Source organism: Podarcis liolepis (genome assembly GCF_965112155.1).
Source record: "Podarcis liolepis genome assembly, chromosome: 17".
NCBI classification, from domain to species: domain Eukaryota; kingdom Metazoa; phylum Chordata; class Lepidosauria; order Squamata; family Lacertidae; genus Podarcis; species Podarcis liolepis.
This window is the reverse complement of record NC_139571.1, coordinates 7,508,009-7,527,632: the sequence shown is the minus strand read 5'-3', so window position 1 is coordinate 7,527,632 and position 19,624 is coordinate 7,508,009. Positions and strand designations below refer to the sequence as shown.

Genomic DNA, 19,624 nt, shown 5'->3' with positions numbered 1-19,624 from the left:
ATGGCGCTCACCTGAGAGGTCCCGGAACTGAGTTCTGGTGAATTCCAGTAGGAAAAAGGCCTTCTGTGGGAAAGTGTGTGCTGTAACATAGTGGGGACGGGGGGGACGGACACTTTTTCATTTTTTATTTAAAAAGAACATAATCACCTATGGGACAGGGAACTGGGACGTGGGTGGCGCTGTGGTCTAAACCACAGAGCCTAGGCCTTGCCGATCAGAAGGTCAGTAGTTCGAATCCCCACGACGGGGTGAGCTCCCGTTGCTCGGTTCCTGCTCCTGCCCACCTAGCAGTTCAAAAGCACGTCAAAGTGCAAGTAGATAAATAGGTACCGCTCCGGCAGGAAGGTGAAGGGCATTTCCATGTGCTGCTCTGGTTCGCCTTAAGCTATCTGCGGACAAACGCAGGGTCCCTTGGCCAGTAAAGCAAGATGAGCGACACAACCCCAGAGTCGTTCGTGACTGGACTTAACAGTCAGGGGTCCCTTTACCTTTTTATAGGACAGGGATAGATTCCTAGTGAATCTTTTTCTTTTCAGGATTTCTTATCAAGCATGCTGATATTGTGTGTGTGTGTGGTGGTGGGATTGTTTGAGGGCAATATATTTTTGTAGTTTTATATTTTGATTTTGTTCTGTGAACTGCCCTGAGACCTCCGGGTATAGGGCAGTATATAAATTCAATAACAATCATAATCATAACCATAATCTATAAATAAATAAATAAATAAATAAATAAATAAATGCTGTTCTAGACAAGCAGAAGCCGTTACTAGTAGCTTCCATTTGTAGAATTGGCACATGCCTACAAGGTGACGCCTGCAGAAAAACAAAGAATTGTTTTATTGAATTTATTTTATTCATTTTTAAATTCTGAACTTCCTGCCATCATCATCCAAGATGGGAAACAATGGGGATGGGAAACTGAACCCAGAACAGCTTCCCCACAGAAGTACACGTTGGCACAAATAACTTTGCCATTCAGAAATGGCCACACCCAAAGTAAGGGGAGAAGTTGGTAGATGGGTGGAGTGAGCTAAGCAAAGGCCTGGGGCCCTGGAGGGAGGATGTTGTGTCTCTTCTGGGTATATGCAGGTGGTTTCTGTGCTTTGTGGAGAAGAGAGGAAGCAGGGCAGGAATAGGCTGAAAGGGCACTGGTCCTCTGGTGAACTACTGGAAACTGCTGGTTTCCGAGATTCTTGCAAAAAAATGCTGCAACGGATAGATCAAACGGGCATAGCTCTTACGCTCTTAATAAAGAGTGTTTGGTACTCAGGATAACTTAATACAGAGAATAAAAGTAGCTCTGCTGGCCCATAAGAAAAAAATCCAAGGTCCATATTAGGGCAAGGCCTTTGTTAGTCCAACCAAAATGCCATAAAGTAATGTGTAAGCTTTTGATTTCCCCAGAACTCTTTTGGTTGGCTTAATGATGGCATTGCCCCAATATGGACTTTGGAATTGATACAGGAAAAACTATGCATTAACCGTTAAAAGATCCCGAGTACACTAACTTCCGTTGCAAAATTAGAACACAGGGGTGCATTTGAATAGGACAAAGTGGGCACATGAAGCGCACCATACATGCCTGAAATTAGCCCTCTTTCTCTCGCATGCGCACACCGTAAATCTTTGATCTTCACAGGAACACACTTTTGGGAAGGAAACTACTGCGAAAAGGATTTATGACTGAGGTCCGGGACGGCTGGGCAGCACCGAGTATGTGACTCAACGCTGGATTCAAAGACCAAAGGAGGCACCTACGGGACAGGGCTTAAGGCAGCCTCTGAAGACTCTGGCTCTTTGCAGCTGGCCCCAAGCCTGCGCAAGGCCCTTCCAGATGCTGTCCATAAATAGAGAGTGTCCACTGAAGGAAATGCAGGGAGGCCGCTGGGAGCAACGGTGTGGGTAGGGGTGTAAAGAGAGAGGCATCAGAGGCGATTCCCCTCTGTCTACTGGCTGGACAGAACAAGTGACATTTCATGCGCATTTTGAAATCTTTGGTACTCATTCTAAAGGCGACGGCCAGAGTTTTATCCTTGGTGTGGGAACACAGCACTTTTGGCACTGAACTTGGGTTCCTCTTAACTGGAGGTTGGGGTGGGAAATGGCATGGTGGAGAGACACAGGATTTGGGGTAGGGCTTGAACATACCGTAGAGGGGCACCAACACCTTTTTTACTCTGATTCTGTTTTTGTTTATACAGTACATCAGTTTAACTGCCCCGGCTTCCCTCAAAGAATCCTGAGAACTGTAGTTTGGTGATGGTGCTGAAAATTATCGGTTTGAGATCCCACGCCTTTCAGTGGCCTGCACATCCCAGAACAGGCCTCTAGTACCGTAGAGATTTTTAAGGAAGAGAAATTTCAGCAAGTGTAGCCTCATCATGCTATAGGGCTGATAAAAGCTGCATTTGCTGGAACTCTTGTTGTTATCCAGGCTAGTGGTTCTTTTTGCTGTCCTGCATGAACCAGCACACTGCACACACACACCCCTTGTATCTAATTATATAGTGAGAAGCATAACAATATAGCACATTGTCTGACTTGAGAATTAACTAGTTGGTTGGCATCCATCTGTCTCAGGAGACAATGGAGGAGTGTGCCTTTGAAGTCAAACCTTTGGAGAGTTACCTTGCCTGCTGTAACTCTACAAACCAATAAGGGAGAGACATGTTTTGTTGCAGGTGAGGCAGATGAAGGCATTGGATTGTGCCGATAAGTGTTACCAAGGCATTTCTTCTTTCTGTACTCCTTCCATGGTCATTCCCCCTCTGGTCATTGCTGTGGCTACATGACCTGCCTGCCTGCCCCAGGCACTGCAGATGTCTGCAAGGTATTTCCACAAGGCAGGGTTAATGTTACCAGCCTCATGGCATCTTTGTAATTTAGACTAGGTCTGCCAACAGGCCTGGTGCCTGAAGCCAGCACATCCTTTGGGTCCTGCCATCTTCCATTCTGTGGACATGACCAAGCCAGCATAGACATCACTGAGACAGGGGTGTGAACATGCTGGGAATGTGGTTTGGAACAGCACATCTTTGTTTGAGACTCTGTCCTGCTATGTGATGCAGCACATGTGAAAGGCGTTGAGGCATTGCTCCAGGCAGGTATAAGTTGCCCACATCTCATTCCCATAAAGTAGCATGTTCAATACACAAGACTGGTAGATCTTCATTGTGTTCAATAGCATCACAGTCTCCCATACCCTTTTGGAGAGGCAAGTCATTCTGTAGCTGCCTTGCCAACATGCTTGTCCAGCTCAGAGTCAATGGAGAGGTTGCTAGTTATGGTGGAGCCCAGGTAGAGAAAATCACCTACCACCTCAAGCATGTGGTCACCAATGCTGATGTGTGGAGTGATGGTGACATCTTGACCCAGGATGTTGGTCTTCATCAAGCTGATGGTGAGGCCAAACTTTATGCAGGCTTGGGCAAAACAGCTGATGAGTCTCTGTAGAGCTTCCTCAGAGCACACAGTCAAGGCTGCGTCATTTGCAAACATCTCACAGGACCCACCACACTTTTGTCTTGGGTGGAGACGTGCCAGGTTGAACAGGCCTCCATTGCTCCTTGAATGGATGTACACACTGTCTTCTGTTGAGCTGAAGGCATCTGAGAGCAACAGGGAGAAGAACATGCCAAAGAGAGTTGGGGTGAGAACACAGCTCTTTATAGGAAGGCGTACATGTTTTTGTGGAAGGGCATGATCATCTCATGGGGTTTAGGTGGGCATCTATCTTACTGAGCAGTGTGAAGAGTCATTTTCGGCTGATGAGGTCAAAGCCCTTTGTCAGGTCTATGAAGGCGATTTACATGGGGCGCCTCTGCTCTTGGCATTTCTCCTGCAGCTGACACAGTGATCAAATCATGTCACTGTTGACCTCAGAGCTCAAAAGCTGCCTTGTGACTTGCATAGGAGCCAACTCCTAGGAACCAAGGTCCCTTCGCTCCCCCCCATAAAATATTTGAGGGGCCCCACCCCCACAAGTTAATGGGCATTGCCATTCAAATTGTGTGTGTGACGTCTTGTGATTGATTATTTTTATTATTATTGATATTTTATTCAAGTTGGCACCCCGGTGACTCGGGATAGACCTTTCAGCGAGTGAATGTAATCTGTTGAGTACTACATGGGTTAAGGCTTTCCCCACAATACTCAGCAGGGAGATTCCATAGTGGTTGTTATATGTTAGTAACCTTTCTTCTGGTAGAGGGTCACAATGCTGGAGTCGAGCATGTCTTGTGGCGTGGATCTTGCTTCTCAACACTATAAGAGAAGGCTGTGGCGCTGAGAATTGACTGGAATATTATTTTCTCATTTTCATTTTAAACTTCCTTCCCTTTTGCAACTGCTCTGGGTGGAGATCAGAAGGTTCTTGGCGATGACCCTTGAAGTACGGGAAGAGGCGCTGTGAATTTGTCACGATCACAGCTTGCCAGACCCTGAGAAACCTTTGAAATTCCTGACACTAGGAATACTAGACTGCAAGACTCACAACTTTGTCAAAAACTATCAATTTGTGATGGTTTCATTTGGTAGCGACCACACGGGAACAGCAGTGTGGGTTGTGCCTAACTCAGATCTATCACCAACAGATCTATCACTTTTGACCCCAGGTCTTCACATCTTTTCTCAGACTTGCTACTGGTGTCTTGGAATGAAGCTAGGGGTGCTACTTCCGAGCTGTGGCCCCTCCAAACTGATTCTGAAGTAACACAACAGAGCTCCCAGAGCCAAAGGCAGAAAAGATTGTTCACAAAGATCCGTATCTGACTCATGAACCTGAACAGATCTTACTTGTTTCAGCTCTACATCCTCTTGCCTGTACCCAACCCAAAAAGTGCATGCCAGATGGCTTGAACCAAAGGCGGCTCTTTGGATCGACTCTCTGAACAGCCAAAATACGTACAACCAAGGGTGCACATAATCCAGTAAGAACTGGTTCTGCACAAGCTTCTTTGAAATGACTCAGAGGTGGGGCTGCACCCATAATTAGCGCCAAACCTAACTTTGCATCTTGATGACCCAGAAAAGCAGTAAATTCCACGAAATATGAACTGGTTTTGTTCATATTGCAGCTGCCGAGTCCTGGAGAGCAAATTAGTCTCGCTACACTGGACCACACCAGGGGAAACATGTCTTGGTTACCTCCAGCCTTCCTTATCTACACAATACTGAGGCTCTGGTAGGAATTCAGTATGGGCTGGAAAATGTCTTTAACCGTCATTAGAAAACAATCGGAACAAGTAAAGTCAAACTGGAAAACTTAACTTATTGACAATCTACTCGCAGAGTTCCTCAGGACAAGCAAGAAAGGCATATTAAACATACATTTCTCAGGGTGCACCAATCATATGTAGGGTTCATTAGTCCCAGAAGTGGCTGAGACCTGGTTCTCACAGAAATGGCAAACCAGTAGCTAATCTTTATTCCCTTTAGATTGCCCAGATGGCAGAATTATTTTTGTATTGACACACAGTCCTTGCACATGGAGGACTAACATGTCAGGGAGGAGGTTAGGCTAGAAGTGAACTGTTTCCTCTCACATCGAATTTTGTACATGCAGACCATTTTTTGAACAGAGAACCGTTCGAGGCATGTGAACCCCGCAATGGGCAGCCAGTAGTGCAGGCCAGGCCCAGATTGAGAACCAGGCCTAAAAGACAGGATATGCAAAATTGCATTCAGTCCCAGGTCAAAAACGAAATACAGTGGAAAAGAGAAAACAATACAGTCAGCACCCAGTCGTTTTGGGATGAGAATCCAGCTCTGAGCAGCATATGCTACGTTCCAGCAGTCCACCCTAGAGACCGGCAACTCTCCATGTGTCCTAGAATAACCTTGATTCCCCCTCCCCTTGTAACCCAGAATCATTTTGACTCCCTAAATACCGACGGCCTCAGCCCCAAATACCATGGAGCAGGAATGTTGGCTGCCAGTTTGCAGACATGAAAGGGTGTTATTCCTATTCCACACACACATTACAGTAAAGAGGCCCCTCCTACGTCCTGTCTCATCTGTCTGCCCTCACAATTACTGGCCTGGGAGGGGCTAAGGTTTTAAAAAGGATTTCCCTTCTTTGACTAAAAGTCAGTGACTTTCAGTGGTAAGTTCCCAGCTCAGACTCTTGGCAGCTGGATACTCTCTCTCTCTCTCCTTCTCTCTCTCTCTCTCCCTCCCTCTCTCCCTCTCTCTTATCTTCTTGCCCTTTTTCTCTCTCTCTTTCAAGGAGGAATTATACAGCAGCTGGGACCTTCTTACCAGGAACATTCAGATTGCTAGGTAAGCGCTAACTTTTTTGCGGTTTTCTCTGCATCTTGCAATCTGGCTCTTCAGCTACAATTTTTTTTAAAAAAGTATTTAAGCATGTGTTGTGTGTCGTCTAGAAATTGCTCCCCACGGCGGCAAAATGTTCTTGGATGGTGTTTGGTTTCATAACGAAGGGGATTTGCGTCATAAATCTCATTCACTTTCTTTAAAAAATGTAATTCAGAAGGCAGCTGGGGGAAGGTACGGGGGGAATTCTTCTACTGGGGGCCACGTTTAGGACTTGCTGCTGGTGCAGGCAGGAGTTTATCACAGTCATGGGGTCTTCCTTTGACCGTGGACTGGCGTAGTTGAGAACGGTGCCGGACACACCCGAAATCCCCTTGAAGTGATTCACTAGGGAGACAGAGAGAGAGAAAGAAAAAAAGAAAGAAAGAAAGATGAAAGTTGGTTAAACTGCATTCTTGCTCTTTAGATCCTAACAGAAGCCCCTTCAGGAAGAATAACTTTAGCAAGTGCTGCTACTTTCCTTTGCTAGGTGCGTACGTGAATTTGCTTAACCCCAACAGTGTCAATTGCAAGTACAGCTGGTATAGAACGAAGGCACCTGCCCCATTCGTACAACAGGCCTTTCTGACCACTTCCAAGTGTGCTCTGGTTTTTGTAAGTCTGAAGTGCCTGTCCAGAGCAGGCATGCAGGAGAATGCTAGTCCTGCAGGAAGATTCTGCCTGGGCGGAAATCTGCATTAATATGATTAAGACAGTACAATTTTCCCTTAACCCGCCATGGCAAAATACAGTGGGGGTTGATGAGGATGTTCCAGACACCGTTTGAGAAGACAGTGTCTTCTCCTGGAGCATGCTAGTTCCCAGGCGCGCATGGTGCTTGTCTCGGCGATAAGCTCCTTTCCCGTGCGTATGTGCATGAGATGTGGGGAATTGTGGTATGTTGAGAAAACTTCATTTGGGTTGAAATGTGTCTGGGCCATAAAGAGACTTGGTAACACGTCCCCACACAAGCAGCAGGGTGGAGGTAAACAAGCCAACCTCCTTGGTGAATCTGGCAAACAAAGACAAAAGAGAGAGAGAGACATAACTTTGGCTGGGAATGTTGAGTGGCTTCCCCCTCTGTTGAGTCTCCTTTGAGGTTGTATAACCGCCCACAGCTAAGTTATATAAGGACAATTGGAACATGATGAGGCATCAGTTTTGGGTGGGGGCACTTCCTCGTCAGTGGTACCCTCAAAATGGCACCAGTCACACACTCTGCCTGGCTCACACCCATAGGGAGAATGATTCATTCTTTCCTCGTAGATTTACTTCTCCATTTTCCGCGTGAAATTGCTTCTGCCGGGACGGATGGTCCTTTGCAAATTTCAGGGCCACTCCCTTTCATATTTTCCATTCTTGAAGCCCAGACATGCTTATTGATAGTAGACTTGTGGCACTGCTGGTGTGTCCGTGGACAGACAGAATGGCGAATTTATATTGACGCTTTTCTCCCTTTCGTTTTGGTCTGCAGTGAGTCACATATTGAGGATCCCCCAACTTTTCACTATTAAGGGTGGCCAAAGACGTTTGGTGCCTGGAGGGGAAAATGCAAGCTTGAGCAAAATGACTTCCATCAGGCTTGCATAGGGGAAAGTGTGCCCCATTGGGAGACAAATGTATATCAGATCTTTCTGCCACCCACCACTTGCCTCATTGAAATACTACATTTGTTCTGCTTAAGATTATTTCATTACCTCTCTCTCTTATTTATATAAAAGCTGCTATAGCCTCCCTTTGCACAAACTCACTTTGGGGTAGAGAAGCTGTACTGGAGGGGAGGGCTGTTTAACCCTTTCCCTCTGGGCTAGCATCCCTAGGCAAATATATATATACAAGTACGTTTTAAATTTTCAGTTTTAAAATGATGTCGGGACATCCATTCATGGTTCTTACTGCGTCACATGCGCTCTGGCCTGAAGCTTCTTGGGAATGATTCCTGCTCAGGTCACTTCTGCAAATGTTTACTTCTTACCCCTAATTCGCACTCCTAGGGAGTCTAGCCTCGGTTTCAGAAGTAGAAGCTACAGCCAGGTTTGTTTCAAATGTCTGGATATGGAGGAAATCTCCTAAAAGAGGGAAAAAGGAATAGGTGAAATCCATAAGCCCGTGTGGAAACTTGTGAGCATGTCAGGATGTGAGCATGATGTACTTGAGCATGATGGAGGCTGAAGCGAGGAAGTGGATTTTAGCAGTGGGGATGCCTGCCACGTGGTCCCTTTTCCAATTTATTGGCCCTCCTCCCATCACCACCGCTAATCGAATAACACAACATTGTGACCGTCCGAATCCTTGTCTTCTGAGCTGAATGTGTTTAATGTCTCTTGAGTTTTCCGATCATGGGGGGATTATTAATGGACAATATGGGAAGGGCCTTCTCTTTTGCAAGAAGGTAAGGAGACAGGCATCAACACAAGAGGTGCCCTTCCTCTCTCAAGGCACAGCACTTTATAAAAGGAGGAAAGGGGGGGAGGAATAAGTGTTTGCCCTCTGGTTGCCCATTCCTTTTCTCTGTTGTTGAAGAAGAACTTCTCCAATTGTGTTTGTGCTGTCTGCCCTGATGCTTCCCATGGTTAACAAGTAAAGTGTAGCACTATTATTCTTACTATTGCCAACAATTACTTACTTATTGATTCATTCATTTATTTTCAAGTGCACATACCCAGAAGGCACTATGCACAGTTCTTCTTTTTGCATTTTATATAGCGTTAAACTCCAGTGCAATGCTGTGGCGAACGCGACACCCGTATAAATTCGAAAGCGGCATCTCCTCAAAGTTTCAGGCTAGAGGAACAATTGCTAGCCAATGAATGCAAGGCAGGGCTGCAAGCTTTGCTCAGGTTAATTGGTAGCTTCCCCGTCAGCGCGAGCTTTCGTCAATTAACTGGTGGAGGACAATTTACATTGGTGAGGGCAAATTTTAATTGGTGGGGCAAAGGATTCTTGGCAATTCCACCCCCACCCAAAAAGCCCCACAGTTTTTATTTTTCAAGTTTTACATTACAGCTTGGACAAATAAATACATTGCAAACTGCACAAAGAGATGAAAAATTACTATATATAGGTTCGAAGTGGGGAGGAATTACAGCAATTATATTTATAATGACATCGTTCACAATTTTAAACTGATTAAAAGCATTTTAGAATAATGTTTTTGAGGTTTTGATTCTGGTGTACTAATGTAATAGGGGGATGAAAAGAAAATATTTGGTTTTTGTCTCGTTGATTACACTGTAAATTATAAAAAAATTCCTTCCAGTAGCACCTTAAAGACCAACTAAGTTAGTTCTTGGTATGAGCTTTCGTGTGTATCTGAAGAAGTGTGCATGCACACGAAAGCTCATACCAAGAACTAACTTAGTTGGTCTTTAAGGTGCTACTGGAATGAATTTTTTTATTTTGACTATGGCAGACCAACACGGCTACCTATCTGTAACTGTAAATTATGTCACATTTCCTTCAAAATCCCCAAAGGATGATTTTATTAAAATACAAATTGATTTGAATTTACTGAATCAATTGGTTTTAAAAGACAAATAAATATTCACCCATAGAAGGGTACGTACCCCATTGTCATGATGAAGGATGCAAGTCCGGCCCCTGCAGCCTGCAGTTTGGATTTGTGAGAGTCCCACATGTGTGTACAAGGAGGGAAGCTGGCAAAGGGCTCGCGTTTGCCACACCAAATTGTTTCTGCTCTTGGGAACAGAATTTTCACGTCCCGCCCTGCTTCCTAACATCAAAGTGTCGAAACAAGCATATACCTCGAGAACCCAGGCTGCGGCTGTTGGGGAATCACCATGAACGGGTGTGTTGCACACGGTGAACAGCTTGTGTGTGTGTGTGTGTGTTGTGGCGCTGTTGTTGTTGATGATGATGTTTAATTCCAAACACCATGTGGAACCAAAGTCGGGACGGCAATTCTGTCATCTGTTTGATGCCACCCTAAATGCCTTATATCAGGGGTAGGCGACCTAAGGCCTGGGGGCCGGATGCAGCCCAATCGCCTTCTCAATCCGGCCCTCGGACGGTCCGGGAATCAGCCTGTTTTTACATGAGCAGAATGTGGCTTTTATTTAAAATGCATCTCTGGGTTATTGGTGGGGCATAGGAATTCGTTCTCCCCCCCCCCCAAAAAAAATATAGTCCTCGCCCCCCCCCACATGGCCTTATATAGTATTGAATATTACCCCAAAAAAATGGACTTGAGAATATGCCTTTCCTCCCAATAATTCCCCTTCCCTTTTCCCTGCTCCTAACCTCTCCGACGTATCCCCTCGCCTCCTTGATGCCTGGGAGGGGTTTGCAAGATAAGCTATTTGCTCTGGAAGCCTGGGTGTTACCTTGAGATACCACAGCGACTGGCACCATTAATAAGATATAAGTCAGGGTACCAAGATCATTTGCCCGCATTTGTCTGCATTTCTTCCTCTCACCCTCTCCTCCGGCCATGACCTTTCTCTGCAGTCCATTAGATGGGGTGGGTGTGGGTGGGTGTGGGTGTAGACTGCTTTTTGACACGGGTGCTTCATATTTCGAACCTGGGCTTCTCTGTGTGTTGCAGCCTGAAGGTGGACAAAGGGACCCCTGCATAGAACTTCAGATCGTCTTTGAAAGTTGATCCGGTAGGCTGACAGTCGGTGCTTTTAATATACCACTGCCCAGTTGATGTGTCTTTCTTATTGCTGAAATCCCCAAATTGGTCAGGCCAATCAGAGAGGGGAAACCAGGCATTGGTGCAACAAAGAAGGAAGCTAGTGGAGGAGAGCTGTAGAGGCGTAATCCACGTAGTGCTCGATGACTGTGGAGAATCGTTCAATGGCCATGATAGAGACGGGCCATTGCAGAGACACCAGAATTAACTGAGCATTCACAGATGCACAGGCTAGCTCCTGCAACTGGAGGACCTTGGGTTGCAGAGGTAGTAGGCCCACAACAGGCAAAATGAGGTTTCAAAATCAGGGCAGGCTGGGAGGCAGGTTTCAGTGGGAAAATAAACCGCAGGGAAAATTTCTTGCAAGCTCCATAGAAGTAAACCACGGCTGGGCAAGAGCACAGCCGTTCACTCCAGTGGGGCTTGGGGTGGAGAACTCTGCCGTGGTTTCTACCCCATGGTCAGTTAGTGGGAAGGGTTTCCATTTGGATTTTTTTGTTCCAGGCACTTAAACGCTTTCGCTTGCCCTGTCCTTGTGCATATGAAGTGGCCTAGTGGTCTCTATGCAGACCTTGGGTGTGGCAGATCTGGTATTTTCCACTGGCTTTGGCACTCAGCGAGTGCATGAATGAATCACCACTGCCCTGCCTTCGATGGCTGTTTTCCCCTCCCTACTTCCAGTTAATTCCTGCTTTGCATAATATCATTGAGAACGGGTGTTATACAACACGCTATATAGATGCAGACTTGCCCATGTAAGGTTCACAGCCCAAGTGCTCAGGGTGGGCAAAAACGAGCAGCGCCCCACCAAAGCCATGCTCAAGTCTACAGCAGCGCCAGAGGTGTGGCTCTCCGTGTTGGCATCCGTCTGTCTCAAGAGACAATGGAGTGCGCCTCCGGAGGTGCAGTCAAACGGCTGTGTTAGCAGCACCAAATTTATGGAAAATTTATGTTAGTGGAGCCTCACCTCCTTCCCAAGTCAGTTTCGACAAGACCCTCTCTCCCTAACACCCATCATTTTGTTAGCTATAGTAGAGCAAATTCCTTCCCTTTTCCATTTGTTCATGACTGTATCAGGTCCCTATTCAGCCAAAATCTGGGCGAAATCTTTAACGGATCTTCAGGAGTCCAGGAAAGGGTGGGAAGAATGGTGTGAAGACCTTCTTTGTGCTGAGCTCTGTGTCTTTGCTTACTGCTGTACATTGCTGCTGGCACAGATTTGTGGGGTGTGGTTTTTTTTGGGGGGTGTAGTGTAACATAGCCACTACCATCTTAGCTGATGTCTGCTTGTTGAAAAACGATGGAGGTTATCGGAGTTTTGAATCTGTTTTTATTTTTGCGAATTTTGTTTTAATTGTGATTTTAATAATACTGTTTTTCAAAATGTACTTACAGTTTTTATTGTTGTTAAGTCACTTTGTGAGGCTTTCCTCGGAGCAGTGGCACATAGATATTTTAAGGTAGATGCAAAATAAAAATCAGCAAAGGGAAGCACAAATCGTCGACTCGCTTGTACTTCAAGCGCTGCCGTGACCCTTTTGGGCTGAGCGGGGATTGTAACTTGAAGAGGGTGGTCGTCTCATCTGCTTAAAAATGTCTGTAAGGCCTTTTCAGGTTTCCCATTCATTCTAGCGTTTGCTGATTATCCAAACGTGTGCACCCCCCAACCCCCAAAGCCGGACACCTCACAGCCACCTACCAGGCTATTAGAAGTACAGGGAAGTCCCAGAGACAGTTTGGGTAAAGACTGAAAAAATGTGGGGATGAGCAAACAGCTCTCGTTTGGAAGATCCCAATTAGTGGTTCTGAGCAGCTCAGACGAGCCTGTGTTGCTGATCTTGCAGCTGTTAGGGGTTTAGAAGGGGGCTGTAGGTTATCAGTCGAGCGCACGCTTTGTGTGCAGAACGTCCTGGGCTCAGCTCCCCACTGGCTCCAGCTAAAAGGATCTCAGACAGCAAGGCTAGGAAAGACCCCCTAGAGAACAGCTGCCAGTCAGAAGAGACAGTACTGGGTTTAATGGCATAATGGCATCTGTCCATGTGCACAGGACTGGCCAGTTCTACTTAGTATACAAAGCTGACTCTCTGCACTGAGCCCGGGACCTTGGTTGTGAGTTTCAGTGCCCAGTTCTAGTAAACTACACTTTCAGTTAGGGATGCAGGCTGAATAATTTGCGCTTTCAAAAAACAACCAGCCTTCTCTCGTCTCCAGATTTTGCTGTGCAGTTCTTCATCCATGTAATTCATAAACTAGGGTAAAGTGTCCATAAAAGAAATCCACATTAAATGCTAATGAAGTTTCACGAGGACTTTGAAAACAACAACTAACTAGCTAACTAACTCACAAGCTGATTTGGAGGAAGGAATTTCAGATTGGAGAAGGGAGTAACGGAATGAGAATTGACAGATCCGTTCCTCCCTCTTCTCAATGTCCCTCAATCTGCTTTGGGGGTGATTTATGGCTTCCAGTCTCTTGCCCCCGCATGCCTGGTGCTTCACTGGTTGCTATGTCTCAAATAAGGTCTGTCCTTACGGTTGCCAGACCCAATTTCAGGTGGCTTTTCAAGATTCAGAATAGCACAGGAAATTCAGAAATGAATCATTCGAGACTTTCGGCCTTCTTTTTGATCATGTCAGTAGTTTTCTCTGCCTTGCCCTGTTTGTGAAAGAAGAACATTAAAGATAATATTTGAGATAAACGTTAGCAAGAGGGACTTAGAGCAGGGTTCCATCCTTTCTTCTTTTCAGTAATGAGACTACTTCTGACTTGTGAAGAAATGTCTGAAGATGTAAAACCCAAAAGCTTTAAGACACATCCAAAAAAAAAAAAAATGAAATGGGCAAAAATGAAAAAGAATATAGGTTATAAAATTTAAAGGGTTTTTTTTAATAGTTCCGTAATATTTGGAAGTGAGAAGAGCTTATGTATGTGAGCCTCATTAAACATTATAATGAAAGCACCTTTAGTTTCTGCCATTTCAGCAGCTATGTCTTTAGAAGCCCCACCTAAAATGGCGTGTCTTGTGTGTGAGCGACTACAATTATTTATTCCTCCGAATAATTCAAAGCAGGGGCTGGATTCGGCTGAATGTGCGGGAGATTGACCCACCGTGCAAGATTGACCCCTTGAAGAAAACAAGAGGTCAAGTTCATGGGGCAATTCGGGCATTTTATGGCAGTTTTGTGGTGAAAGTGAAAAACAATGAGTTGGTTCCTTGGGCGATGCGGCAGACAGATCTTGCAAATAAATGCTCCAACATGAGGCTGGTGACTCACTGTAGCCTGGAAAACCTGCAAAGTGTGGCTTGAATCAGGAGAAAGCCGGTGGAGGCACATGTTGAAGTTTGTCTGAGCTTTCATAAGGCATATCACTGTGCTGGGGTGAAAAACAACAACACCCAGATCCGCTGCATAACCATAGGTCAGGTGACAGTCTAGGAGAAAAATGGGGGGAGAAGGAAAGAAAGGTGGCTTTCGGCACGAGAGGAATACATAGCTACGACATAATAAAAGTAATTATAAACAATAAACGAAACATTTTAAAATGCACAACCAAACTGAACAATAAATCCCAACAAGATCTAAAATGAAGATACAAAAATAACCCAACAGCAACAACCCCACACCCAACAACGCCCCCCTCCCCACATTACCCCAGCTCAAGAAATATGAGAAATAGTCGCTGCTTTGTTGACATATATAGCTCATCCGCAGCCTCCTATCTCTCCGTTCTCTCAATTCACTGCCTAGCCTGAAACTGGGGAGTAATCAGTTTCAAAGCTGGTGAACATGGGGATTGGTCAGGTTTCTTCACTGTAGTCAAATGCTAAAAGGTGACAGCGGCCGTCACCACAATGGCTTTCTTATGTATCTGCTCATAAAGTGTGTCTCTCTGTGTGTTGGTGGCGGCGTATGAGCCGGGAAAGAAAGAAAAGTATCCAATGGGAAAGAGCATGGGATATGAAGATGAGTAGTTTCAGTCCGCTTCTCCCACACATGTCCTGTGTTGTAAAAATTAGATGCCACCCCCTCGCTTAGTAGATTAACTGGACAGGTGCAATTCAGACCCTCCAAGTTTCCCTATTTTCCTGGGACGCCCCTGATTTAGCGAAGCCGTTCCGGTTTCCGTTTTGATCCTGCTTTTCCTTAGGATGACCCTATTTTCATTGGAGAAATGTTGGAGGGTATGGAATTATCTGACCCCCGAGCCGTCTGAAGGCAATCCTGTATTGGGAAGGGTTTTTTTAAAAAAATGTTTAATGTTTTATGGTGTTTTTATATATGTTGGAAGCGGCCCAGAGTGGCTGGGGCAACCCAGTAAGGTGTGCGGGGTATAAAGAGTAAAAATGTCATTTTGGAAGGGGAGAAATGTTGGAGGCTATGGCATTTACGTGGCTGCTGTTGCTCTTAGATTTTATTTTGACCCTCAGGTGCTGGGCACAGGAAGGATTGACACTTGCAAAAGCCCCTGTGCTAAGTGGAGAGTGTGGAGTACGGCAACAGGCAAATTCACATGCCCTTTGCATATGTGGAAGCCTCCATTTTGATAAGTTGTTTGTGCCCATGGGTCTGTGTATAGGGGGGTGTGTGTGTGTGTGTGTGTGTGTGTGTGGTTTTTTTTTTAACATATCATTTTCAACAGTAATTAAACATACTTTTACATCTTATTCACTTTTTTTGACTTTCATCAGTCCTGTCTGAAAATTTTCCAATATAATCTCTATGCATTTCTTATTTTCCCTATTACATTTCAAACTCATAACCAATATCTCTTATCTTTTTCTACTTTGTAACACTTTGTATATTTCTCCTTACAAAACTTCTTGTAGTCCTACTAGCGTAATTTGTTGATTACAGTTGCTCTTGGAAGCAAAAAGGTAAAGGTAAAGGACCCCTGACAGTTAAGTCCAGCCGTGAACAACTCTGGGGTTGTGGCGCTCATCTCACTTTACTGGCCAAGGGAGCCAACATTTGTCCGCAGACAGTTTTTCCAGGTCATGTGGCCAGCATGACTAAGCTGCTTCTGACGAAACCAGAGCAGTGCATGGAAACACCGTTTACCTTCCCGTCGGAGCGGTATCTATTTATCTACTTGCACTTTGACGTGCTTTCAAACTGCTAGGTTGGCAGGAGGTGGGATCGAGCAACGGGACCTCACCCCATCGCGGGGATTCGAACCGCCGACCTTCTGATCGGCAAGCCCAAGAGGTTCAGTGGTTTAGACCACAGTGCCACCCGCTTTTAAGCAAATGTGGCAGTGGCAAAAGCTGGAGTCGGACAGGAAAAGTATTTGCGGGAAACTTATGAGTGGCTTTTAAACTGTACAGCCAGGCTCTAGCAGTGTGAGCCGAACTTGTTGCAGGAATCAGATCTCCAGCCGGGTCAGTAAGCAGCAGCATTCGCCTTGTGGTTCAGGGCTAGGGATGGGGCAGGAATTATTTCTGTTTTCATTTAAATTAGAGACCACCTAATTTGAACTTTGTGAACCCGTATGAACGTGTCCACCTGTGAATTTTGTATTGCAGGTCTCCCAAATACGTATGTACAAATATGCATATATCAGGGGGCGCATAAAAATGCATATTTTACTGAAAATAAAAGTAAAAGGCATCTCGAGAAGTTGCTTGCAAAATGATGTATAGCCGTCAAAATTGCATACGAAAGTGGTGTATGTTAAGAAAAAATTGTACTAAAATGTTGAGGAATTTTCATGAGGATTTTTTTTTTTTAATTGCCAACAACTGTGAAAATGGGAACAGCTGAACTTGGGATTGGGAAACTGATTGGAAACTGAAAAGGACATAGTCATCCATCCCTATTCAGTACCATCCTGAAGTGTTTCCCCCCATCTTCACCCCATTCCTTTCCCTTTTGTGCAATCACCATTCATTTCAGCCAGGCACATGCAAAGGCATCGCTAGCTAGTTGCACCTCTGATTGTGATGAAACATTTCTCCCTACTCACTCTTTCCGGAGTCTTTGGGAGGCTGGAAGAAAGTGGGTAGCCTTGTTTTCAGCTCCCAGGTCCTAGGGTGGGACCCGTGGAACTCTGCATAAGAGCCACACATCTGATTCTCACTTGGCACACTCCAAGTTTGTGGTGTGTCACTTTTCATATAGAAAAAGCAACTCAAATGTATTTAAAATAACCAGGAACAATCTGCAAGGCTGATAGACCATCCTATCACTCATGCAATTTGTAGAATTAAGGTGACAGATCTGAAATGAAGCATATTGACTGTGCAATTGGCACACTACACACTGTCCAAACCTGGGATTATGGTTAAAGATCTGTCCACTTTAACTACAACCTAAACCATAGAACACACCTTGGCTATAGATCATGGTTAAGAGGAGAAACCCTAAATATGATCCCTGATTTGGACAACATGCTAAGTCAGACTTTGGCTTAGCTGCCATGGTGTGCTGACTTTGGGAGCCAGTGTGTTCACACTAAGCCAGTGGTTCCCAAACTTCTTCTCTGGGCCACACTTTCAGAATAAAAATTTGCTCGCACCACACTGATTTATTATTAAGAATAGCATTGTAAAACAAAAAGAAACAACTCTTAGCAGTGCTTGTATTATAACATAGAACACAACTACTTTGTAATATGATCATGGGACATCCAGAAAGTGGAAAACAACACAGCTACGTAACAACATGAATCATTCCCAAAATATAATTATAAATGAGTCTTCTCCAACACTCTGTTGGATGGTTTTTCTGGATCACAGCTAGGATTGTCCTCAGTATCACTTGATGCTCTCGCTGTCATTTTGAAACGGTATCTGTAAACAACAACAACAATTTATACTATAATATACTGCACTGAAATGTTTAGATGTTTCTTTGTCTTTGAATCTTCCCGCAACACTTGCCACCCTCTCCTGCCACACCAGTGTGGTGCGGCACACCCTTGAAAACCACAACACTAAACCATGGTTTGGGTTAGCTTAGCGTGATGTGCAAATGGGGACAAGGTCAGAATCTGACTGTTCCCCAGTCCGGTGTGTGTAGCTAGGCCATCCCACAGAGAATTAATGGGTTGTCTCGATGGGTGGATGCCAAAAAAAGAGAGAGAACAAATTATTGGAGAGCAATACAGTACAGTTGTTTTGGTAGAGAATACATCTCAGACTGGCTTGCAGTCAGGGGCAAGAGAAAATAAATCAAGACACCCCAGCTCTTGTTCCAGTTTCTTGGATTGATGTGAATTTAACACATATCTGTTCTGGGCTGTGATATTTCCCCGGTCTACATCCAGTAACTGGGCCAGCCCCTGAATTTTTGTAATTAAAACCATCCAATACTGAAAAGAGCTTTGCTTCTTCTGGCGCAAAAGGTGTTGCAGGCAGAAATCTTGTGTTAACTGCAGGGCTCTGGCAGCTGTGGTTGTTGCATGTGCACGATATTGCGGATTGGTTTAAGGCTTAAACCATTCCACAGCGCTGGGTGTAGTAAGGCTTTTAAAAAGGCTTTCCAAATGTGTTTCTAGAATAAAAGTGATGGAAGCCAGTGAGCCGGGGCTCACTTAAGCACTTTAAAGAGAGAGCGCTCTCAGTGGGCAGAGAGGGAGAGGGAGTTGAGAAAGTCTTGCTAGCAGCCTGGACAAAGCAAGTCCAAATGTTCCTAAATGTATGTGTTGGGACATGTTTCTGTGAGGTTTCCCCCTAGGCATGTAATCTGTCTGGAGAAGAGTAATTAATGTTCAGTAACATTTTAAAAAGATGGCAGCCAGGCTTGCAAAACACACGCTGCCCTGCAATTTCGAAACATGTGTTTTTATTATTATTTTAAAGAATCTTTCTACACAATTAATATATACACGGAACATACAAAAGAAATAACTTTACGTATGTTGTATTTTGCTAAGAGGTTTTGGGCTGAATGGTAGCGGTACTGACGTCTCTGGCAGTGGTTGGCTAAGCTTCTCTAATATCGTAGAGTTTTAAGGCGGGCAGAAATGGCTGCCATTGGGTGAGCTGCTGTTATTCTAGAGAATGGCAGCAGGGCAGGCAAAAGGGCATAAAAAAGGTATCTGATAAGGCACTGGGCAAAGAGAGCCGTTAGTGAGTTGGCGTGTGTCCTAGGAAGGAGAAGGCCCGAAGGAAGGCGTTTGAGAGGGGGAAAGTGAAAGAGCAGAATGGAAGAGAATACACAGATAGGCCGGCTGCAAAGCTGAAGCTCATATATCCATGTGAAATATACCATACTTTTCCGTGTATAAGACGCCCCCATATTTGGGGACTCCAAATAGAGAAAATGCGGGGAGATGGCACAGAGTTGTTGAGCTTTTTTGTGGGGAATTGCCCACAGTTGTAAGCTTTTTGGGGGGGATTTCCCAGACTTGTTTAGCTTTCTTTGGGGGGCGGGTTGCCGCAGGAACACAACAGCCAATCGCTAGAGCCAGGCAGAGGCCCGGGCCAGGTAGATAATGTGGCCCCCCCTTTTTTAACCCTGGGGATAACTGAAGTCTTATAAATAAGTAAGTATATAAATAATTTTCACAAACGTTATGCTGACAAATAATTTTATTTCAAGGCTTGAACCGTATCTGTATATAAAGACAAATTGGAAAATATAGATATACAATAGTGCTTTTTAAAAATACATAGGGAAAAGGATTATTTTAATTATTTACATTTAAAACCCCA

At 44.9% G+C, this 19,624-nt stretch overlaps 2 long non-coding RNA genes across 3 annotated transcripts in view; one reads left to right on the top strand and one right to left on the bottom strand.

Moving 5' to 3' along the window:
• The first annotated feature begins 883 nt into the window (after nucleotides 1-883).
• Nucleotides 884-19,624, top strand: part of LOC310697027 — a 48,919-nt gene continuing 30,178 nt past the window's right edge. The window contains exon 1 of the long non-coding RNA XR_014520881.1: nucleotides 884-6,281. This is a non-coding gene — a long non-coding RNA (uncharacterized lncRNA). The remainder of the gene's footprint in view (nucleotides 6,282-19,624) is intronic.
• LOC310697026 lies at nucleotides 5,405-10,362 on the bottom strand. 2 transcript variants are annotated; one of them, XR_014520880.1, is made up of 3 exons: nucleotides 9,881-10,153; nucleotides 8,290-8,383; nucleotides 5,405-7,326 (listed from the first exon to the last, which is right to left on the bottom strand). It is a non-coding gene; the product is annotated as an uncharacterized lncRNA (long non-coding RNA). The 2 variants fall into 2 exon arrangements; XR_014520879.1 differs by lacking the exon at nucleotides 8,290-8,383 and having other exon boundaries at nucleotides 9,881-10,362.